Source organism: Micromys minutus (genome assembly GCF_963924665.1).
Source record: "Micromys minutus genome assembly, chromosome: 10".
Lineage (NCBI taxonomy): Eukaryota > Metazoa > Chordata > Mammalia > Rodentia > Muridae > Micromys > Micromys minutus.
This window is the reverse complement of record NC_137979.1, coordinates 40,803,870-40,829,461: the sequence shown is the minus strand read 5'-3', so window position 1 is coordinate 40,829,461 and position 25,592 is coordinate 40,803,870.

The following is a 25,592-nucleotide window of genomic DNA, read 5'->3' as shown; positions in this document are numbered from 1 at the left end:
GACAGACATCTGAAGTCACAGATGCTAGCATCACAAACAGAATGCAAGAAATGGAGGAGAAAATCTCAGGAGCAGAAGATACCATAGAAATCATTGACACAACAGTCAAAGAAAAATGCAAAAATCAAAAAATTCTAACCCAAAACATCTAGGAAATCCAGGACAAAATGAGAAGACCAAATCTAAGGATAATAGGTGTAGAAGAGAGCTAAGACTCCCAACTGAAAGGCTCAATAAATATCTTCAACAAAATTATAGAAGTAAACTTCCCTAACCTAAATAAAGAGATGATCACGAACATACAAGAACCCCAAATAGATGTGTTGTCTCAACACATAATAGTCAAAACAACATATGTTCAAAACAAAGAAAGAATACTAAAAGCAGTAAGGAAAAAAGGACAGTTAACATATAAAGGCAGATTGATCAGAATTACACCAGACTTTTCAGCAGAGACTATGAAATCTAGAAGATCCTGGACTGACATCATATAGACCCTAAGGGAACACAAGTTCCAGCCCAGGTTACTATATACAGCAAAACTCTCAATCACCATAGATGAAGAAACCAAGATATTTCAGCACAAAAACAAATACATACAATATCTGTCCACAACTTCAGCCCTACAAAAGACAACAGAGGGGAAAACTCTACCACAAAGAGGGAAACTTCACCCTAGGAAAATCAAGAAACTAATCCTTTTGCAACAAACACCAAAGAAGAAAATCACACAAATATAACTCTACCTCTAAGAACAAAAATAGCAAGAAACAACAATCACTATTTTTTAATAGCTCTTAACATCAATGGACTCAGTTTTCCAATAAAAAGACATAGACTATCAGACTGGATACTTAAACAGGATCCAGCATTTTGCTGCATACAGGAAACTCATCTCAGCAACAAAGACAGGCACTACCTCAGAGTAAATGGTTGGGAAAAAACTTTCCAAGCAAATGGTCCCAAGAAACAATCTGGAGTAGCCATCCTAATATTAAGTAAAATAGATTTTCAACAAAAAAATCATCAGAAAAGACAAGAAAGAACACTTTTTATTTATCACATGAAAAATCTACCAAGATGAACTCTCAATCTTGAACATCTGTGCTTCAAGTACAAGGGCACCCACATTCATAAAAGAAAATCTTCTAAATCTCAGAGCATATATTACACCACACACAATAATAGTGGGAGACTTCAATACCCCACTGTCATCAATGGACAAATCATGGATGCAGAAATTGAACAGAGACACAGTGAAACTAACAGAAGTTATGAGCCAAATGAATTTAACAGGCATCTATAGAATATTTCATCCTAAAACAAAAGAATATACCTTCTCAGCACTTCAAGGCACCTTCTCCAAAATTGACCATGTAGTCGGTCACAAAACAGGCCTCAACAAATAGGAGAAGATCTAAATAATCCCATGCATTCTATCAGATCACCATGGACTAAGGCTGGTCTTCAATAATAACAAAAACAACAAAAAGCCCACATACACATGGAAACTGAACAATGCTCTACTCAATGATAGCTTGGTCAAGAAATAAAGAAATCAAAGACTTTTTAGAATTTAATGAAAATGAAAGCACAGAATACCCAAACTTATGGGATACAATGAAAGCAGTGCTAAGAGGAAAACTCATAGCGCTCAACGCCTCCAAAAAGAAACTGGAGAGAACATACACTAAAAACTTGATAGCAAATCTGAAAGCTCTAGAACAAAAAGAAGCACATATACCTAAGGGGAGTAGATAGCAGGAAATAATCAAACTAAGAACTGAAACCAACCAAATAAAAACAAAAAGAACTATACAAAGAAACTACAAAACCAAGAGATGTTTCTTTGAGAAAATCATCAAGATTGATAAGCCCTTAGCCAGACTAACCAGAGAAGGTACAGAGAGTATCCAAATTAACAAAATCAGAAATGAAAGGGGAGACATAACAACAGAAACTAAGAAAATTCAGAAAATCATCAGATCCTACTATAAGAGCCTATACTCAACAAAACTAGAAAAATCTAGAGGAAACGGACACTTTTCTAGACAGGTACCAGTTACCAAAGATAAATCAGGATCAGATAAACTATATAAACAGCCCCATAACCCCTAAAGAAATAGAAGCAGTCATCAAAAACCTCTCAACCAAAAAAAGCCCAGGACCTGATGGGTTTAGTGCAGAATTATACAAGACCTTCATAGAAGACCTAATACCAATACTTTCCAAACTATTCCACAAAATAGAAACAGGGAACACTACCCAACTCATTCTTTGAAGTCACAATTACACTCATTCTTAAATCACACAAAGACCTTACAAAGAAAGAGAACTTTAAACCAATTTTTGTCATGAACATTGATGCAAAAATACTCAATAAAATTCTTGCAAACAGAATCTAAGAACACATCAAAATGATCATTCACCATGATTAAGTAGGCTTCATTTCAGGGATGCAAAGATGGTTTAATATATGGAAATCCATCAATGTCATCCATCATATAAACAATCTCAAAGAAACAACAAACCACTTGATCAGTTCTCTAGATGCTGAGAAAACATTTGACAAAATACAACATTTCTTCATGCTAAAAGGCTTGGAAAAGTCAGGTATTCAAGGATCATACTTAAACATAGTAAAAGCAATATACAGCAAACTAGTAGCCAGCATCAAAGTAAATGGTGAGAAACCTGTAGCAATCCCACTAAAATCAGGGACTAGACAAGGCTGTCCACTCTCTCCCTACCTATTCAATTTAGTACTGGAAGTACTAGCCAGAGTAATAAGACAACAAAAAGAGGTCAAAGGGATACAAATTGGAAAGGAAGAAGTAAAAATGTCACTATTTGCAGATGGTACGATAGTATACTTAAGTGACCCCAAACGTTCCACCAGAGACCTTTTACAGCTGATAAACAACTTCAGCAAAGTGGCTGTATATAAAATTAACTCAAAAAATCAGTACCTTCCTCTACTCAAAGCACAAACAGGCTGAGAAAGAAATTAGAGATTTGACACCTTTCACAATAGTCACAAAGAATATAAAATATGTTGGTGTGACACTAACCAAGCAAGTGAAAGATCTGTTTGACAAGAACTTCAAGTCACTGAAGAAGGAAATTGAAGAAGACCTCAGAAGATGGAAAGATCTCCCATGCTCATGGATTGGAAGGATCAACATAGTAAAAATGGCCATCTTGCCTAAGGCAATCTTAATGCAATCCCCATCAAAATTCCAACTTGGTTCTTCATAGAGTTGGAAACATCAATTTGCAAACTCATTTAGAATAATAAAAAAACCCATGATAGCAAAAACTGTTCTCAACAATAAAAATACTTCCAGTGGAATCACCATCTCTGACCTCAAGCTGTATTACAGATCAATTGTGATAAAAACTGCCTGGTATTTGTACAGAGACAGGCAGGTAGATCAGTGGAATACAAAGGAAGACCCAGAAATGAACCCACACACCTATGGTCACTTGATCTTTGACAAAGGAGCTAAAAACATTCCATGGATAAAAGATCAACCTCTTCAACAAATGGTGCTGGTTCAACTGGCAGTCATCATGCAGAAGAATGCAAATCAATCCCTTCTTGTCTCCTTGTACAAAGCTCAAGTCCAACTGAATCAAAAACCTCCACATAAAACCAGGTACACTGAAACTAATAGAACAGAAACTGGGGAAGAGCTTAGAACATATAGACCCAGGAGAAAATTTCCTGAACAGAACACCAATGGCTTATGCTTTAAGATCAAGAATTGACAAATGGGACCTCATGAAATTGCAAAGCTTCTGTAAGGCCAAGGACACTGTCAAAAGAATAAAACTGTAACTAACAGATTTGGAAAAGATCTTTATCAATCCTGATAAAGGGCTAATATCCAATATATACAAAGAACTCAAGAAGTTAGACTCTAGAGAATCAGATAATCCTATTAAAAAATGGGATACAGAGCTACACAGAGATTTCTCAACTGAGAAATATTGAATGGCCGTGAAGCACCTAAAGAAATGCTCAACATCCCTAGTCATCAGGGAAATGCAAATCAAAACAACCCTAAGATTCCACCTCATACCAGTCAGAATGGCTAAGATCAAAAATTCAGATGACAGCAGATGCTGGTGAGGATGCAGAGAAAGAGAAACACTTCTCCACTGTTGGTGGGGTTGTAAACTGATGCAACCACTTTGAAAATCTGTCTGGTGATTCCTCAGAAAATTGGACATAGTACTACCTGAAGACCCAGTTATTCCACTTCTGAACATATACCCCAGAGAAGCTCCAACATACAACAAAGACACATGCACCACAATGTTCATAACAGCCTTATTTATAATAGCCAGAAGCTGGAAAGAACCCAGATATCCTTCAACAAAGGAATGGATACAGAAATTGTGGTACATATACACAATGGAGTGTTTGCTACCTAGCTATTAAAATATTGACTTCATGAAATTTCTAGGCAAATGGTTGGAACTTGAAGCTATCATGCTGAGTGAGGTAACCCAGTTACAAAAAAAAAAAAAAAAAAAAAAAAAAAAAAAAAAAAAAAAAAAAAACCACTCATGATATGTACTCACTTACTTATAAGTAGATAATAGCCCTCAAAGTTTGGAATACCCAAGAAACCATCTGCAGAATTTGTGAAGCTCAAAGAGAAGGAAGGCCAGAAAGTGGATGCCTCAGTGTTTTTTTAGAAGGAAGACAAAACGTTCATGGGAGGAAATAAGGGGACAAATAGAGGAACAGGGATTGAAGAAAAGTTCATCCAGAGACTGCCTCACCTGGGGATACACCCCATATGCACCCAATAAACCCAAGCACTATTGCTGATGCCAAGTAGTGCTTACTAGCAGGAACCTGATATGGATGCCTCCTCAGAAGCCCTGCCAGAGCCATACTGATAGAGGAGGATGCTTGCAGCTAACCATCAGACTGAACATGAAGACCCCAATGAAGGAGCTATAGAAAGGACTCAAGAAGCTGAAGGTTTTTGCAACCCCATGGGAAGAACAAAATGATCCACTAACCAAACCCACCACAGCTCCCAGGGACTAAAACACCAACCAATGAGTTCACTTGGAAAGACCCATGGCTCCAGGTGCATATGCAGCAGAGGATAGCATTTTTTTGACATCAATGGGAGGAGAGGCCTTAGGTTCAGCGAAGGCTTGTTTTCCCAGTGTAGGGGAAAGTTAAGGTGCTGAGGTGGGAGAGGGAGATTGGGAGAGGGAGCACCTTCATGGACAATGGGAATGGGAGGGGGAAAGGAGATAACATATGAAATGTAAATGCAAATAATATCCAGAAAAAAATGTACATTTTTAAGAAAATGTAAAAACAAACAAACAAACAAACAAAAAACCAAACAAAGCCAAACAAACAAAAAAGAAGACATTTGGTACACAGACATGAAGCAGAGATTATATGAAGACACTGAATGAGGGTGGCTGTCACAGCCACATACACACAGGCCTTCAGAGGAAGCATTGCAGTGTGTGAGAAAATGTGGATGGAAGCCACCTCAGCTGGGGTGCTTTGCTGACTAACTCTGTCCTCATTTGATTCTAATGGGTACTGAGGTTGGTCTCAATGGGATGGCTCAGAAGCTGGAATTTAATAGAAGCTGCTGAATTATATTTACATGTGAAGGATGGGGTAGTCTAAACATTTCCAGTGTTCACAACACTGACTTTAAACATTCAAATCTACCCAAAAATTTACGCATAATAACTGTAATTTCAGAGGGAAAGTACAGCCTAGCAGAGTACTTTCAAACTCAAAAACACAGGCTTACTGTGATGGTTTGCATGTGTTTGGCCAGGGAGTGGCACTAGTAGAAGGTGTGACCTTGTTGGAGGAAGTGTGTCACTCTGGAGGTGGGCTTGGAGACCCTCCTCCTAGCTGCCTGAGGATGCTCAGTCTGTTCCTGGTTTCCTTTGGATGAAGATGTAGAACTCTCAGCTCTTCCTGTACCATACCTGCCTGGATGCTGCCATGTTCTCACCTTGATAATAATCGACTGAACCTTGGAACTATAAGCCAGCCCTAATTAAATGTTGTCTTTATAAAACTTGCATTGGTCATGGTGTCTGTTCACAGCAATAAAACCCTAACTAAGACATTTACCCTTGTAATACTTCCTGGAATTGTTTCGTGGACATTCTCTATAAGGCTCTGGAAGAAAGGAGTCTGTGCTTCAGTGGAGAATTTTATACACTGTTTAGAGTGTATGTTCTCAGATGGTTCAGTTTAGATTCTCTGGGGTTTCTTTAGCTGGTACAAATTGAATTGTGTTTCCCTCATATTTCGATGTTAAAATCCTAAGTATTTGCATCTTAGAATGCAACTTGGTCTGGAAACATGGTCACTGCCTATGTAATTAGAGATGAGGTTGTATTGGTGTAGGAAACACATTTGATTCAACATGACTGTTGTTTGCAAGGAAGTGGGAATTTGAACACAGAGAAAGCTTTTAGATGAAGACAGAGGCACTTAGTCAGATGCTAAGACAAGGGATGCCAAGGCTTCCAGGAGTCAATGGAGAGGCAGGATCACAAGCCCCCTCACGGACTACATGAGCGCCCCTCAGCTGTGGACTCTGAACCTTCACAGCTGAGCAGCAACAGGACTCTGCCACCAGATCATGGCCCTGTCAGGCCATGTACCTGAAAGCAACGCAAAGCGATATGCATCTTGTCCTGTCCGCATGGATGTTTATTTAGTCCCTTTCCCACTGTGAGCAGAGCCAGATTTGTTCCGTTTGCACATCAGTTCAATATTCTTTGTTTGCAAATGTGTCCGGTCTTTCATATTGTCCTCGAGAACCCATTGCAACATCTTATTCGTTCCCACATCTGATAGTGAGTTAAGTAAGACTTAGAATATTTTCAGATTTATTTGGCCACGTACTAGTTAGTTTTATGTCAACTGGACACAAGGAACAGTTATCAGAGAGGAGGGAGCCTCAGTTGAGAAAATGCCTTCATAAGGTCGGGCTGTAGGCAATTCTGTAGGCATTTTCTTAACCAGTGACTGACTGGTGGGGGGGGGCTCAGCTCATTGTGAATAGTGTTATTCCTGGGTTGGTGGTCCTTTCTATAAGTAAGTAGGCTCAGTAAGCGCCGAGGAGCAAACTAATAGGCAGCACCCCTCCATGGGTTCCTGTCCTTTGATGAACTGTCCTGGGAATCATAAGCCAAACAGACCCTTTCCTCCCCAAGTTGCATTGGTCATGGTGCTTCATCACAGCAATGGTCACCCTAAGATGACCTTTGTGCTTATTTCATTTTATATACCAATTATCTAAACAAATTCTAATCCGCCAAAGTATTTTGCTTTCATAGGGGTCACTAGAGACTGGGAACATTCTGAAAGAGGGAAAATAAAGTGAGGGGAAGATGACAGAAGCTCCAATACATTTACCGGAGAATGAATTAGTTCTGTGCCATCCTGGTTCTGCTTTTTCCCACAGGATATGAGGCAGCAGGCTGACCTGGAAGAAATGAAGCTTAGCTGGGCAGGTGGGTTAGCAGCATCTCAGGTGAGTGTGGGAAAGATGGTATTCTCTGGAGACCATTTTCAGTGATACCAGTCTCTTTATTAGGGGTGAACAAGGCTATAAAAACCTTAGGGAGTGGGCATGGGGTTTTTGGGGTGAATGTACATTATTGATGGGCCTGGGGAGCTGGGGATGCTTCATTTGCACAAAGAGAAATTCCAAGTGCTTGCTGGGCACATCCTTACACACACAGAGAGAGGAACTTTAACCTGAAATCTGGTCACTGGGCTATGTGACCACTTTAAGGGTCGCAGAGGTAGGACTGGTAAGACTTATGTACTCTTTGACACGAAGGCCCAGAGCAAGGAGGAAACAATCCTACTCCTACTGATCTCAAGATGAGGTTTTCAGGGTTTGGACATATCTCAATCTTACTCTTGTTCTGGACTGGCTCCCTGAGTTGTGTGGCTCTCCTGCCCTACAGTTCTGGTCTTCTGTAGCTCAGCTGAGAAGTAATAGTCTACAAGAATTTGTGGCTTATTTGAAAATAGCCATATAAATATAGTGATCCCCATCATATAGAAATGGTAGATGGGGACTAGGGAGGTGGCTCAGTGTATCAGAGCACTGGCGCCCCTTCGAGAGGACTCAGGTTTGATTTTCAGCATCCACACAGAGGCTCACAACAGTCTGTAATCCCAGTTCCAGGGAATCTATTGTTTCTTCTGGCCTCTGTAGGCAGTAGGCACATATGGTACACAGGCATGTATGTGGGAAAAACACTCATGCACAAAAAATGAAAAGAAAAGAAATATAAATGGTAAATATTTGGGGCTGAGTAAGTAGAAATGCTTACTATTAAACCAAGATGACTCAGTGTTTAAATCTCTAACATTCAAGTGAAAATCCAAGCTTGGCTTCATATGCTTGTAACCCAGTTGGGGATGGAGACAAATGAATCCCAGGAGCTAGGTGGCTGGAAATTGGAGCTTCAGACTAGATGAGAGACTTGTCTCAAACAAACAAGGTGGAGAGCAATGGAGGTAGACACCAAGTATCTTCCTCTGATCTCTGTGGGAGCGTGCGTGCGTGTGCACGCGCGCATGAGTGCACACACACACACACACACATACACACACACACACACACACACACATACACACACACACACACACACACACACACACACACACACACACACACACTGAAAATGCTATGCCCCAGTTTGATCATGATATGCTGCACACACATATCTTATTCTCATACAGTGTCTTATGAATACATAAAATATTCTTTGCTAATGAGATTTCAATAGGTCAGAGAGGGATGTATTCCTCCTGAGAAAATAGAGTTGGGGATATGGCGACTTATCAAACACTTAACATGCTGTCACTAGGAGGAGAGGGTGAGGTTCCCTGTTTCCCCTAGTAGTTGTCAGTCATGAGGAGACAAACTTTAGCTCAACTGGAAAGTGAATTTGTTAATCATCAGAGCTGTCCAATCCAGGATGGAATTCTATGGAAGCTGTATGTTTATTGTTGGTTTTTTGTTTTTGTTTGTTTGCTTGTTTTGTGGCAGGAAGGGTCTGGGGACTCTGGACCCCTTTTTGGTTGGATGTTACATCAGCTCTAACATCAAAGAGCTGTGAAACTTGTTTGTTCCTGGGCATAAGATTCAAGGATGAAAAGACAGACCATCCATCCCTTCTCCTATACATCTATTTATTTCTATCTTTAGCATTTTCTTGTCTTAGCAAAAAAGTAAATCTCTTCTCTGGTCCTGTTTCAGCCATTTGGCTTTTCTCTAGTATGTTATTTTTTTGAAGGAAGGGAAAGAGGCTCTGCTCTCTCATTATTAGGTTAGCTCACATGGCTGCCCACCAAACTGAAGCAAGATGGAACACTTAGTGTTTATGTCCTTGGGGCCTGGGGTTTTCTGGTGCTGCAAGCTTCCTGTGACAAAGATGTCACTGCTAAAGTGGCTATGTGACACTGTGGATGGGGTGTAGTGCCTGACACCCTGTCTGGGACGGCAATCTAGCAAAACTCAGAGGGTATAATTAATGCCATATGCATATTATCTAATGTCATAATAAATCTGCCTGTGATGGCTTCTCGTGGGCATTCTCTGACTCTTGGTGCTAAGCTTCATGAGTCCCCGTCACCGTTTCCCAGGCATGCCACCATTTTTCAGGTTATAATTTGCCAGTTGACAGTGACTCCTATTAACATGAAACCAGTTAAGATTGTGCCAGTGACTTCATTACACACCACGCCTCTGCAGGTTTATCATTAGGAAGTTAAAAAAATTGCCAAAGGCAGTTATTTGACATACATATATTTTTAGTCCACTAGAATCATTAATATATTTTTTTTGCCTTTTTATATTTTATTTTTGAGTCAGTCTTATATAGCCTAGCATGGCCTTAAACTCACTTATGTTATTGAGGCTGGCTTTGAACTTCATTCTCCTGTCCCCAACTCTCAAGAGCTAAGATTATAGTCATATTATCATCATGCCTGGCTTTGTCCTTTTAAAAAAAAAAAACTTTCTTTTTTATTTATTTAATTCATGTGAGTATACTATAGCCACACCAGAAGAGGGCATCAGATTCCATTATAGATGGTTGTGAGCCACCATGTGGTTTCTGGGAATTGAACTCAGGACCTCTGGAAGAACACAGTCAGAGCTTTTAACTGCTGAGCCATCTCTCTAGTCCTGCCTTTTAATTGAAAAGAGTAGATAAAAAATTAGGGGCTGGAATGGTGGCTCAGTGGGTAAGAATACTGTCTATGTGAGCCTTAAGACTTGAATTTGGATCCTAGTACCTGTGTCAAAAGCTGAGCACTGCTGTTCGTTTGCTTTAAATCCCCTAGAGCTGTTGAGAGAAGAGACAGGAGGATTTTTGGGGCTGGTTGGTACCTGGCCCATCTTGGGGTTCGGTAATATACTGAGTCTTAAGGAAATTAGGCAGAAAGTAATAGAGCAGAATACAGTGTTTTTCTCTGACCTTTCAATATGTGCATGAGCATGTATGTGTGCACATATCCTGCACACATGCATATCACATACATATACATACAGTCAACTTGCATGTGTTTTTATGCCTGGGAGGCTGAGTATCACAAATATAAGGCCATCCTGAGCTAAATAGTGAGACCAAAGTCAGCCTACCTTACATGTGCTGGTTAATGTCAACTTGACTCAAGATAGCGTTATCTTGGGAAAGGGAACCTTAACTGAGAAAATGCTTTCACTAGTGTGGGGCGCCGCCCACACATTCCCACGCTTCCGTCATTACAAGGTGGCGCGGATATCCGGCTGTGGGGCGCCGCCCACACATTCTCACGCATTCGCCATTACAAGATGGCGCTGATATCTGGCTGGAGTTAGCAGTAAACAAGCCATGTGCGCACAGGCTGGGTAACTTCCGCTTCATGAGTTCCGCCTCTTCCCGTGGCGTCATAGGGCCTGCTGAGTCTCAACCAATCAGGGGGCTCCGCGTCCAAGGCAAGGACTGATCCTTTTATAGGGGACGGGCTGGATAGCTCCTCTCTCTCTTCCTTTCTCTTCTGCCTCTCTCTCCCTCTCTCTTCCTCTCTTCTTCCTCTCTTTCTCCCGTTGGTTTTTCGGCCGTCTCGTGGAGCTTGTTCGTCCTGTTCGTCTCCTTGGATCTCTTGGTTTTCCCCGTCCTTTTCGTTACGTGAAGCAAGTACCGGTTTTTCCAGATTAATAAAGTTTACCGCAGAAGGATTCTATTTTGTGTGCCGCGTCGTTCTTGCAGGCGAGACGGTTGCGCGGGACATCTGGTGCCGAAACCCGGGAAATTCGACCACTCCATCGTCTGCACCACAGAATTCAGAACTGCGGGGAGATTAGTTCGGCAAGGTATGTCTGATCCTGGATCTTTCTTTAATTTGGTTTAAATCCTCCACGGCCGTGTGAAGGGTCCGTAGAGGCTCCGGTCTTCGTCAGTGCAGTTTTTATTCTCTTCCTCTTAATTTCCTCTGTGTCCAACGGGGCTGGTGTTAATTTTGTGCTTAAGTCGGACGTAGATAAGCAGAGGCACCCCTGCGTTCCATAAGTCTTTGTAGATAAAAAAAGCGAGAACGCGCTGAGACTTGCCTTTCAGTTTCGCCTTGGGCCGCCACGCGAATAAGCCGCGGGCATTACATCGCTGTGATGGGCTCTTCACACTCGACCATTACAGCCCTACAGTCAATTCTTAAGCAGAGAGATTTAGAATTGCCCACCCGCATCTTGCAGCGTTTTGTAAGAGAGGTTGAGCGAACGGCCCCTTGGTTTGCGGTTTCGGGGTCTCTCTCGCCAGCCTCATGGAACAGATTGGGTAGAGAATTAAACTGTGCACAGAATGCCGGAAACCTCGGGCCCGGAACCATGGCTATTTGGACGATGGTACAAAATTGTTTAAGAGATGAGAGTTGTAGGCCCGCCGTCGCTGCGGGGCAAGAGGTATTGAGTGAAGCGCAGGATAGGCTATCAGAAGCCGAACAGAGTGAGAGAATGGGCGCGCGCAGGAAAAGGTATTATCCCCCTAAGGAAAAAGGACCTCCAGAAACGCGGTATAGCGGGAGAGTAGCTACCCACGAACCTTCAGATTATTATTCCCTTATGCCCTCTGATGTTAGGAGAAGGGGAGTCAGTTTGTACCCTGTAGAAGACTTCGAGGCTCTAGACATTGATAGCCCCGAGACTTCAGATGATGATTATGAGCGAGAAGGCTTAGACCCAGAAGAGGAGGCAGGGGTAGATGAAGGAGCAGCTAGTTATGAGGAAAAAGGATATTATCCTGAGGAGCAGTATAGGCCCACGCGCTTGTCCCCAGTTGTCCCCACAGCGCCCCCTTTACCGGTGGCCCCTCCTCCATACGCGGCACGCACGCCTGTAAAATCCTTCTCGTTCCTCCCGGAAAGGGTGAGAAGACAGATGTGTCTCGCTTTCCCTGTGTTTGAGACAGCTGAGGGTGGCCGCGTTCATGCCCCCGTAGAATATAGTCAGATAAAAGAATTGGCAGAGTCAGTCAGAAAATATGGGATAACCGCCAATTTTACCATCGCTCAGCTTGATAGATTGGCTACCTCTGCCCTAACTCCCTCCGATTGGCAGACAATCGCCAAGGCTGCTCTACCGAGCATGGGACAGTATATGGAGTGGAAAGCTCTTTGGTATGAGGCTGCCCAAACCCAAGCAAGAGCCAATGCTACAGCGTTGACTCCTGAACAACAAGAATGGACATTTGATCTGTTGACGGGCCAAGGTCGCTATGCGGCAGATCAGACAGCTTATCATTGGGGTGCCTATGCCCAAGTGTCAAGCACAGCCATTAAGGCCTGGAAGGCACTTTCAAAAAAGGGAGGGGCCGATAATCAGCTTACAAAAATCATTCAGGGACCCCAAGAGCCTTTTTCAGATTTTGTAGCCCGCATGACCGAGGCGGCAGGTCGGATCTTCGGGGATCCCAAGCAGGCCGCCCCTCTTATTGAACAGCTTATTTTTGAGCAGGCCACCCAAGAATGCCGAGCCGCTATCGCCCCTAGAAAGGGCAAAGGTCTTCAAGACTGGCTTCGAGTCTGTAGGGAACTGGGAGGGCCACTTACTAATGCAGGTCTCGCGGCAGCCATTTTGCAGTCCCAGAGGGGCCCGCCACGAGCCCCTGATAGACGGGTCTGTTTTAGATGTGGAAGATCTGGACACTTAAAAAAGGATTGTCGGATGGTCTCTAGGGACCTTCCGACCCTTTGCACAAGATGTGGCAAGGGGTACCATAAAGCTGAACATTGCCGCTCTGTTAGGGACCTCAGAGGCCGGCTCCTTCCCCCGTTAGAGAGTCAGACTGCCCAGACCAATGAGATGCCAAAAAACGGGTCACTGGGCCCCCGTTCCCAGGGCCCGCAAAGATATGGGAGCAAATTTTCCAAACCCCTAGGGGAGAGCAAGGTGAGCACACAGACAGGCCAACAAAAATGGACCTACGTGCCTCCTCCTCACTGGTATTAATGCCTCAGATGGGCGTTCAGCCCATCCCTGTAGGAGCGGTCACCTTGCCTTCGGGGACCCTAGGACTGATCCTCGGACGGGGGTCCCTTACAGCGCAGAGATTAATCATCCACCCAGGCATAGTAGACAGTGACCACTCCTCCGAAATACAGGTACTGTGCTCCAGCCCAACCGGCATATTCTCTGTAACTCAGGGTGACAGGATTGCACAGTTATTGCTCCTCCCTGATAGCTCTAATAAAAAGACTAAAGAAAAGGCAGAAAAACAGATGGGCTCCTCTGGGACCGACTTAGCTTATTTAGCGGTATCTTTGAATACCAGGCCTAGGCTTAACTTGTGGGTTAATGAGAAGAGATTTCAGGGTATCCTTGACACAGGGGCTGATAAGAGTATTATATCCACTCATTGGTGGCCCAAAAATTGGCCGGTTGTAGAGTCATCACACTCCTTACAAGGATTGGGTTATAAGTCCTGCCCCACCATTAGTGCAGCCTCGCTCACCTGGAAAACCCCTAAAGGCCAATGTGGGCAGTTTGTCCCCTATGTACTTCCTCTTCCGGTTAACTTATGGGGGAGAGATATAATGCAACAGATGGGGCTAGTTCTGTCCAATAAATATTCGGCACAGGCTTATGATATTATGGGTAAGATGAGATATAAAGAGGGAAAAGGCTTAGGACGCTACGAACAAGGACCCCTAGAGCCTGCCTCGCCTAACCCTAACAAAGAAAGGCAGGGTCTGGGTTTTTCCTAAGCGCCATTGAGGCAGCACGGCCCATACCTTGGAAAACGGAGGAGCCAGTATGGGTTCCTCAATGGCCGCTTACCTCCGAAAAGTTAGAAGCTGTTACCCAATTAGTTAAAGAACAACTACAATTGGGTCATATAGAATCCTCAACCTCCCCTTGGAATACCCCCATTTTTGTGATCAAAAAGAAATCGGGAAAGTGGCGATTGTTGCATGACTTGAGAGCCATTAATAAACAAATGCATTTGCTTGGCCCTGTACAACGCGGCCTACCGGTTCTCACGGCGCTCCCAAAACATTGGCCTTTAATGATAATAGATATTAGAGATTGTTTCTTTTCCATACCTTTACATTCTCAAGATAGGCCCAGGTTCGCCTTTACCCTTCCTTCTATTAATCATGCAGAACCCGACAGGAGGTTTCAATGGAAAGTCCTGCCTCAGGGCATGGCTAACAGTCCGACTATATGTCAGTTATATGTTTACCAAGCCCTTATTCCTGTTAAAAGACATTTTCCATCATTAACCTGGGTTCTTTATACAGATGACATCCTAGTATGTGACAAAGATTTGTCAATCTTAACAGAGGCTTTTCCCCTATTGCAGCAAGCGTTAGAAAATATGGGCTTACGTATCGCCACGGAAAAAGTTCAGATTTCTGATACTAGTCAATTCCTAGGGTCCGTGGTATTCCCTGATAGGATTGTCCCTCAAAAGCTCGAGATAAGAAGGGATCACCTCCACACTCTTAATGATTTTCAAAAATTACTGGGAGACATTAATTGGCTTAGACCTTTTCTTAAGATTCCTTCTGCTGAACTTAAACCCTTGTTCGATGTTTTAGAAGGGGATCCGCATATTTCCTCACCTAGAAGTTTGACCCCGCAAGCAGAAAGAGCGTTACAGTTGGTAGAAGAAGCTATACAGGATGCACAATTGGTTCGCATGGATTATGATAAACCTTTCTCATTATGTGTTTTTAAAACAAACCGGCTCCCTACTGCAGTGCTTTGGCAGCAAGGGCCCTTATTATGGGTGCATCCTAATGCCTCGCCAGCTAAAATAATTGACTGGTATCCAGATGCTGTGGCGCAATTAGCGCTGAGGGGGCTAAAATCTGCCATCACGCATTTTGGCAGTGAGCCACAGCTGTTAATTGTTCCCTATAATGCCATGCAGGTTTCCACTCTTGCTGCCACTTCAAATGATTGGGCTATCTTAGTCACTTCCTTTTCAGGAAAAATAGATAATCATTACCCAAAACACCCAATTTTACAGTTTGCTTTGACTCAACCTGTAGTTTTCCCCAAAGTAACGTCCTGTAGTCCCCTAAAAGAAGGGTTAGTTATTTATACTGACGGTTCCAAAACTGGGCTGGGGGCTTTTGTGGTTAACGGTCAGGTCTACTCGAGGCAATATGCAGAAACTTCCCCACAGGTGGTAGAATGTTTAGTGGTTCTTGAGGTTTTACAACGTTTTTCAGAGCCTATAAATATAGTGTCTGATTCATCTTATGTTGTTAATGCTGTCAATTTGCTTGAGGCGGCTGGCATTATTAAACCGTCTAGCAGAGTTGCCTCAATTTTCGCGCAAATTCAAAATTGCCTTCTAGCCAGAAGATCGCCCTTTTTTATTACTCACATTAGAGCTCATTCTAGATTGCCAGGACCTATGGCTAAAGGCAATGATTTGGCAGACAGGGCTACAAAAATAATTGCTATAGCCATGTCTTCGCCGCTAGAGGCTGCTAAAAGTTTTCACAAAAACTTTCATGTAACTTCCGAAACTTTGCGGCGCCGCTTTTCCATTTCCAGAAAACAGGCTCGCGATATTGTTGTCAATTGCCAAAATTGCAGTCAGTTCCTGCCTGCGCCCCACTCGGGGGTTAATCCTCGGGGCATCCAGCCTCTTCAAATATGGCAAATGGACGTTACCCATGTCCCCGCCTTTGGTAAGCTGCAATATGTACATGTATCCATTGATACCTGTTCAGAAATAATTGTAGCCACTCCCTTATCTGGAGAAAAGGCCTCACATGCCATCCAACATTGCTTGGAGGCTTGGAGTGCCTGGGGTAAGCCAAAGTTCTTAAAGACAGACAACGGGCCGGCTTTTACCTCACAAAAATTTCAACAATTTTGTAGCCAGATGGCTGTGACTCATCTTACAGGCTTGCCGTATAATCCACAAGGACAAGGTATTGTGGAACGTGCTCACCGCACTCTTAAATCATATCTAATAAAACAGAAAGGGGGGGTTATGCAGGCCTTGCCCCCCGTGCCTAGGACAGCAATATCCATGGCACTGTTCACCTTAAACTTTTTAAATCTTGATGACCATGGCCATACGGCAGCTGAAAGGCATTGCCTACCCATGGATAAACCAAAAGAGATGGTAAAATGGAAAGATGTCATAACTAATGAATGGAAAGGACCGGATCTTGTGTTGATAAGATCCAGGGGAGCTGTTTGTGTTTTTCCTCAGGATGAAAATAATCCTTTCTGGGTTCCCGAGAGGCTCACGCGAAAAACGGCAGAGACTCCTGATGACAGCCCTGCTCCTGACGCGGTGGAACCAGAGAGCCAGAGAAGAGACGAGATGGGCGATTCTGTCGGCAGTCCTGAAACCAATTCCAGCGGAACCTGATGCTACAGTCTCCCCTAACCTTTTCACCCCCGATACTAATTTGGGTGGGGGTGGGACTCTTGGGAGCAATCCTTTGCTGCGGACTTGCGTTGCTTCTCTGGCTGGTTTGTAAGCTCGAGGCCCAAACAAAAAAGAGACAAGGTGGTTACTGCCCAAGCGCCTGTCGCTCTAGAACATGCAGCATCAGCCGATATCTGTTTGTCTTTGCTTAAGCAGTAGGTCGCCGGCCAGACAGCTCTTGCACTCCTAGAACTTCGGTTCATTGCACAAGATTAGAGTGTCTGGTTTGAGCAGCCCTTGAGGGATGCCGAGCTTAGCATCGCACTGAGAAACCCCTGGTCGCGGGGTATTCTCCGGGAGATAAGCCATTTGTATGAGGGTTTCCTGCCCCAGTGTCCCTCCCTCAGAAAAACGGCAGAAGACAGGTCAGGTGTACTGCGGGCTACAAAAGGCCTAGCGGTTACTCCTGTACATGGTCTTTATACACCTTAATGAGGATTTGACCTCTATCTCCGCCCTCCTAATATGGGTGTCCTACTTTGCTTAAAGTATAAAAGATAGGGGGAGATGTGGGGCGCCGCCCACACATTCCCACGCTTCCGTCATTACAAGGTGGCGCGGATATCCGGCTGTGGGGCGCCGCCCACACATTCCCACGCATTCGCCATTACAAGATGGCGCTGATATCTGGCTGGAGTTAGCAGTAAACAAGCCATGTGCGCACAGGCTGGGTAACTTCCGCTTCATGAGTTCCGCCTCTTCCCGTGGCGTCATAGGGCCTGCTGAGTCTCAACCAATCAGGGGGCTCCGCGTCCAAGGCAAGGACTGATCCTTTTATAGGGGACGGGCTGGATAGCTCCTCTCTCTCTTCCTTTCTCTTCTGCCTCTCTCTCCCTCTCTCTTCCTCTCTTCTTCCTCTCTTTCTCCCGTTGGTTTTTCGGCCGTCTCGTGGAGCTTGTTCGTCCTGTTCGTCTCCTTGGATCTCTTGGTTTTCCCCGTCCTTTTCGTTACGTGAAGCAAGTACCGGTTTTTCCAGATTAATAAAGTTTACCGCAGAAGGATTCTATTTTGTGTGCCGCGTCGTTCTTGCAGGCGAGACGGTTGCGCGGGACACACTAGATCAGTCTATGGGCATATCTTGGGAGGTTAGGGGAGGGGATAACTTTTTAAAAGTCAATAATTGATAGATTGATATGGGAAGGGCATATCCCACTGTGAATAGTGCCACCTGAGGGAAGGTGATTCTGGGTTGTATAAAAAGCTGGGCTGAATAAACCTCAAGGAACGAGCCAGGAAGCTCCATGGATTCTGCTTCAGTCCCTGCCTCCTGGTTCTTGCCTCAAGCTTCTGTCCTGGCTTCCCCATGATGCTGGACTATAAAGTGTAAAATGAGATAAACCGTTTTCTCCCAAGTTGCTTTTGACCATGGTCTTTATCATAGCAACAGAAACCAAACTAGGACAGTACATAATAAGATTTTATCTAAAAAGAAATGTGAGCTTTTTAATGTGTGTACACAGAGATCTCAATTCAATCTCAGTGCCTGTAGTTTCTAAGTATAATACCAACTGAACCTTGGATCTCATAAAATATTAATTTTTTAGACAGTATGTCCATTTTTCTCTATGGAAGGAGATCTCTCTGCTTACTGTTGGCGTTCTTTATTCTTCCAGGCTGATGCATCTGCAGACCAGGCCATGGTTTCAAAGGTGTTACTGATGAGGGCCAGGCAGATGGTCCGAGTTCTCATTGGAGCAAGTGTGAAGAGCCTGCTGTTCAAATCCTGGCCTGTAAACTTAGTCAAGTAGGACAAGCTGCAGATCCCTAGAGCACTTAGAATATTATTGAAGAAATACAGCCAAGCAGCAAGTCCAAAGGCAGCTGTCATCTTCGTTCAGCTACTGGATGAAGAGCCACTTCCATTTGTCCTACCTAACAACTTTGGCCTCAAGGGCCAGGGTCTAGTAGCCACTGCAAGCCTACTGAGTATACTGATCGACTAGGAGTATGCATCACTGAGGCCCCAGGGCCAGAGACCCCTCATTTCCTATTCTAACTCTTTTCTGGCACACTGGAGCCTTCAAGCTCTATCATCCCAGGATTCTTTTGAGGTTGGTCTGTTGCTGTGTTTTGTAACAGGTTGGCCCTGGTTACCTAAGGGACAAATGAATCCTCATGTATATCAAGTGAGGCTATATGACCTTGCTCCTTAATTTAAAACTATTGGTTGACTAAAGATGCCAACAGCTTGTAGCTGGGCAGAAGAGAGGAAGGTGGGGTTTCGGTTCCTGGTCTTGGGGTCTGAGCAAAACCAAGATGGGAGAGGTAAGAAGATGAAGAGAAGACACTGTGGGGTAGGAATCTTGAAAACATGGCCATAAGAGCTGGCCAATTAGAGTTAAGAGCAGCTGAGATGGAACATGGCAAGTCATATTAAGGGTGACTAGCAGGGAAGTAGATGTAACAGGGAGTAGAAGACAGAAGATATCTGCCAAGCTCTAGTGCTGATCAAGACTTAGTAAGAATGTAAAAGTTTTGTGTCCTTTATCTGGGAACTAAATGGTCAAAGTTAGGGTAAATACCCCTGGTTGAGATTAAATATTTAACACAACAGGATTTAGTGTTTATTTAACCATACCCCATATTCCTTCAGTTAAATTCTGAAGAGTGGTGTTCTAATTATCTCTGTTGCTGGGGTAAAAAGCAACCTAGGGGAGAAAGCATTTGTTCAGATTACAATTCCAGGTTATCACCCATCACTGGGGAAGTGAAGACAAGAACCCAAGCAGCTGGCCACAGCACATCACAGTCAAAAGCAGAGAGAACTGGATGCATGTAGGCCTATTTGCATCTTACTGGCTTGTCATCTCTAGCTTTAACCTCTTATCCTGTTCAGGAGCCCTTGCCTAGGGAATGGCGCTGCTCACATTTAGGGTGAATTCTTATATGTCAAGGAAGGCACTCAAGACCCTTCTCTCATAGACAGGTCAACCCCATGTATACAACCCATTTTGAAACCCTCTTCCCAGGTGATTCTGTTTTGACATGTTGACTGTTAAAGTTACTCATTGCAAGTAGTTTGGGAGTTTCTTCTCCTAGGAGAGAGGTAGTGAGTTTGTATCTGGATGATGTATCAAGTTGAGCAACATTGTACCTCCAGGGGCATCCATTCCACAGTAAGTTTCTCTCTTTCCTTTTCAAATAAATGCTTAAGAGTAAATTGTCTCTATTTAGGAGGATTATTTTCATGCCTTATAAGGACCACCAAAAATAAATTATTGTATCTCCTTTTTTATCCTTTGCAACTTGGGTATATATTTATCTCCTCAGGAGTTCATATATTTGAAAAGCTCAGGATAAACAGAATTCTTATAAAACTGGGTTTTATTTCAACACTCCTTCATATGGCCATAGCCAAGCTTAGATTTTAGATTGGTTTCTCTCTGATGATCACTTGGTATGTGCTCCTAATGACCGACTCAGGTTACATTGTCAGGTAGCGGTGAGCTGCAAGTCAGCCCTTTAATTTACAAAAGACTCGATGCTTTTCCATGTAAAATCATTGCATGCCAGGGTCAGAGAACCTGGGTTTAATCTTAGTCTTGTTGCTACTTGGTAATGGAATCACTGTGCATTGGCATATGCCTTGGCACTCCCATGCCCTGTCCACCACAGAGATTTCTAATAGATCAAGACAAATTTTTCTCTTTCTTTTATTAAAGATTTATTTATTATCTATTATATATAAGTACACTGCAGATGACTTCAGACACACCAGAAGAGGGCATCAGTTCTCATTACAGATGGTTGTGAGTCACCATGTGGTTGCTGGGAATTGAAATCAGGACCTCTGGAAGAGCAACAGTCAGTGCTCTTAACCACTGAGCCATCTTTCCAGCCCCTTCCCCCTTTTATGGCAACTTATTTTCTATTTTATTGTGTGTATTTTTGTGTATGATTTATGTGCATATGCATGTGAAGGTATCTTAGTCAAAGTTCTATCACTGTGAAGAGACACTATGACCATAGCAACTGTTATAAAGGAAAGGATTTAGTTGGGGCTGGTTTACACGCTCAGGGGTTTAATATATTATCATCATGGTAGGAAGCATGGCGGAACTCAGGTAGACATGTTGGAGAAGGAGCTGAGAGTTCAACATCCAGATGTTCTGGCAATAAGGAGGGAGGGAGGGAGGGAACGAGAGAGAGAGAGAGAGAGAGAGAGAGAGAGAGAGAGAGAGAGAGAGAGAGAGGGAGGGAGAGGGAGAGGGAGAGGGAGAGGGAGAGGGAGAGGGAGAGGGAGGAGAGAGAGAGAGAGAGAGAGAGAGAGAGAGAGAGAGAGAGAGAGAGAGAGAGAGAGAGATGGAGAGACTTAGTCTGGCTTGAGCATTTGAAACCCCAAAGTCTACTCCCTGTGACACACTTCCTCTAACAAGGCCACAGTTTCTAATATTGCCACTCTATGATGACCAAACATTCAAATTTATGATCCTACTCTTATTATAATTACCATAGAGGGCACATGTGCCTGTGAGTGCAGAAACCAGACAAGGACATTGGGTGTCTTTCTCTGTCACTATCTTGCTACTTTGCAGCAGGGTCTTCTCTTCAACCTGAAGCTCATGGTTTTCAGCGAGGCTGGCAGACAGCAGGCCCCAGCAATGCTCCTGTTTTTGCTAATCAACAGTGCTGTGGTTACAGATGCATATGAAACTATTCACTCAGCTTGTTATGTGGGTGCTGGGATCTGAATTTAGATTCCTCATGCACATACAGCAAGTACTCCTAATGAGTGGGCCATCTCTGTATCCTCCAAGATAAGATTTCTAACTAGGTTCATACCCAGCTTTGGAATTATTCTCTACAGGGCCCTCTAGGCAGTCCCTGCTAATTGCTTAGAATTTTAGAGATGAAAACTACTTGTCACTCTGGGACAAAGCAATATTATTTTGTTAGGATTTCTATTGTTTAATACTTGTATAATTCATGCCCATCTTTTGGGAAGAAGATGTAGAAATAGGATACTATCTCTTTCTAGCTGAAGAATTATAGGTTTCCATATATCAGAACCCCTTTGTTTGGTTTTGAGACAAGATTTCTCTGACTCTGGCCATCCTGGAACTTGCTCTGTAGACCAGGCTGGCCTTGAACTCAAAGATCTCTACCTGTCTCCACTTCCCAGGTGCTGGGATTAAAGGCATGTGCCACCACCACCCAGTTGACATCAAAACTCTTAGTAGTCTGTACCAGAATCTTAGGAACTTGGATCCTGGGCAAGGGCAGTAAGTAAGTCAGGGCTCAGTGTGACAGTAGCTGAAAACACTGGCACAGTCACAGTGAATGGACCCCGTGGGAGTGGCTCAGAAACACAGCACTTAATGCAGAATGCTGACACATCTTAAAGGTACTTCTGCAAGTTTTGGATTTTAGGGAGCTTCATTTGGGGCGAAAATAGATGTATAAGCAGAGGACGAGATACTCAAGAGGATACGGTGCCTGCTTTCATGTACATTTCTAAGAAATTATCAGCTAGTAAACAGGGTACAGGGGGTGGGGACACCATGAGGATACCCAGAGGTCAGGACATTGACTATTGGGAGAAAGGGAACTAGAAAATGCAAGGTAGTGTTAGCCTCTCACAGGAGTGGTTTGAGTGACAGCTAGCATTGAGGTAGAAAATGCAAGAATATCAGTGGTCATAGGTCAACGAGAGAACTCCTGACTGACTCCTAGTCCAGCATTAACCTAGAGCAGAGATGCTAAACCTGATGCTAAAGCTGTTGTTGAGCTCAGAGGAAGGTCTCCAGGGAAAGCTGGGTCTGGGACCAATTTGGTAAGTGTTTTAACTTCTGGCATTCCTGTCCCAGAATGGCATGTGCATATTAACCAAGGAGATCTTGCTTGGTGTTCAAACACCTCCTGCATTGCAGCGGGCTCTCTGAGAGTCAGACTTAATAAGAAGTGTCCAGAGCTTGGGGCTCAGGTGTCGCTCACAGGTTATTTCAGAGCTGCTGAAGAACGAGGGCGCCTATCTCTTATAAAGCTTGTGGGAAAATTTTTGATTGAATTGGGTCTGAAGATTGAGTCCAATAGCAAGTTTTGATTATGGTTTTCTTCTCCTGGCTGTCTGTGATGGGCTCCAGGGACTGGGCTCAATTAAAGTTCCGCTGTCGGAGACAAAGCTGCCCAGAAACCTAAGTAGCCTGACATACTCGTTCGTAAGCATCGTCAGTTAGCAGAAGCTCTTCTTATTCCATGGCCGTATGCTGATCCCTGAGAATAGGTGCCTCTGTCTCATCTCTCCATCTCATTCTCTGCCATGGGGTCTGGGTCAGGTCAGTGTCTCTGTGCTCAGTTGCAAGAACAGTGGGCCTTAATTGCAGCTACTTGTGAAAATTACAGGAAGAACGTTAGAAAACAATCCTATGCCTGGACCAACACCAAGGACTTCGGTAGAGTCTGCACATTTGCTACTATAGTCGAATGTGCACCGAAGTTGAGAGTCTCACTAAGAATATCTGGGTTGCTTACTGGGCTCTGAAATCAGGGCTTAGTTCTGAAAATGGCAACCATTAGTTATAGGTCCCAGGGAAGGCGTTAGAAAGTCTTGCCACCCACTTGAAACTCTGCTAAACTCTTCAATATGGGCTATAGCGGAACTTCCTGGACCGGCCATTGGTTAAATAATGACACAGAGACATTAATTTTTATTATAGCTCAGGCTTTTAGCTGGGCAGACTCTCAGCTACCTCAATCTAAATTAATCCTGACTACTCTAACCCCACGTCCTGCCACGTGGCCAGCTCTTGGCTGATGTTTCTGTCATTCCACTTGCTGAGGAATCTTCCTGTCTCCGATACTCCTCCCAGACACACCCTCTCAGTCTGGAAGTCCCACTTCCCTTTCCTGGCCAACTATTGTCTGTCAGATCTTTATTAAGCCAATCAACAGGTGAGGGAGGAAGAGCATTTACAAAATGCACAGGCAGGCGATGAGCCATCAGAACGATACTGAAATCTGGCTAGTACTCAGCTTTCTGCTAATACAGCAGCCAACAGCGGAATGTACAGATAACCCTCACTCAGTACATCCCCACAATAGTAGTTCATTTGTTCTCCTGCCAGGAGGCTGGGAGGTAGGAACAGAGGTTGTGTGGCAAAGCCGTTCTAGGCCAGGGGTACAATGGAGACCGTAGTAATATGACTAACCATCCTGCCTTTTCTTGTTCTAAATTTCCATCTGATCTCCTATACTTTTAAATTATTGAGAGAGAGAGAGAAAAAAAAACACATTTAAAAGAAGTGTGCATTTTGGACACTTTGGATCAGTGGCTAGATGAATTTCTATTCTCTCACTAGCACTCAGGTAGATATAGTTCTAGAAATATATCCTCTGTATCCATCCACCTTTGTTGTGGTGAATGAATGCCCGAGAGAACAAGTTGAGAGGGGACAGGATTACTTTGATTCATAATTCAGAGGGTCCAGTTTGGGACTACCTGGCTTCATGTATAGGGCAGACTATCATGGTGGCGAGAGTCTGGTGCAGGAGATCTCTCCACATCATGTGGGATATGGAGAGAAGGGGGGTGTGGGGGAGGGCAGGAGAAACGAGAGTTCAAGTATAGTGTCCAAAGGTTTGTCCCTAGTCATCTGCTTCCTACATCTTTGTGGACCACCTCCTATGTGTCCATCATCTTCACACAGTACCACCATCTGAGCACCAAGCATTCAGCACCCGAGCTGCTCTGTATGGTCCAGAGGATGGTCAAGGCTTACTTTTGCTTTTAAATGAATGAGTTTGCTAAGCATATAGCAAGCAAACGCAAAGGGACACATAGCAGTAGCAGACAGAGAGAAGCCATGACTAGGTAGCTGAACCTCATTAAACCAGGTGCTCACAACATCTGGCAGAGACGACTGGGGATGCCAAATTGAGGGCGGGAACAAAAGGATCACCATTAAATCAGTGCTTACTGCTTCTCTGCTGGGGAAGCTATGCTGGAGTTTCTCTCCATGAGTGAGTTTCTGCCTGTTCTTTCCCATGATGGGCATTTTCATACTATGAGATAAACATCAGTTGCAAATGGCTTACTAATTATAGATTCTCAAGTTATACTATGTTTTAAAATAACTCCAGCTATTTGCTGTTTTTTCCCCCCATGTCACAGCGCCAAGGAGCCAGTATAATACCAAAGTTGAGAACACTTTGAAACAAACATGTTCGGGTTTGAAGTAGTGTGCATGTGTTTGCGCATGCATGTGTATGTGTGTCATAAATGTATGTGTGTATATGTGTGTGCATGTATGTGTCTCAGCATAGGTGTGTACATATATGCCTGTGCATTCAATGTGTGTATGTGTGCATGTGAGCATAAGTTTGTGAGTGTGTGTGTGTGTGTGTGTGTGTGTGTGTGTGTGTGGTTTATTTGGCTTCTAGGTCCAGTGTTACTGTAATCGTCCCTGCACAGAGATGTTTACCAGTAGGATGCATAATTATAAACCTGTGGGAGGGGACAGTTCACTTTGAAACCATCACAGCTTCTCTGTACCCTTTGTGAGGTGACAACCCCTCCTGATGTGACCACTGTCTGACAGGGAAACTGCGATCTTTTAAATCGGGTTTCTTAGGCAAGGTTTGATTTGCTTTGATTGTTTCCAGACATTTCT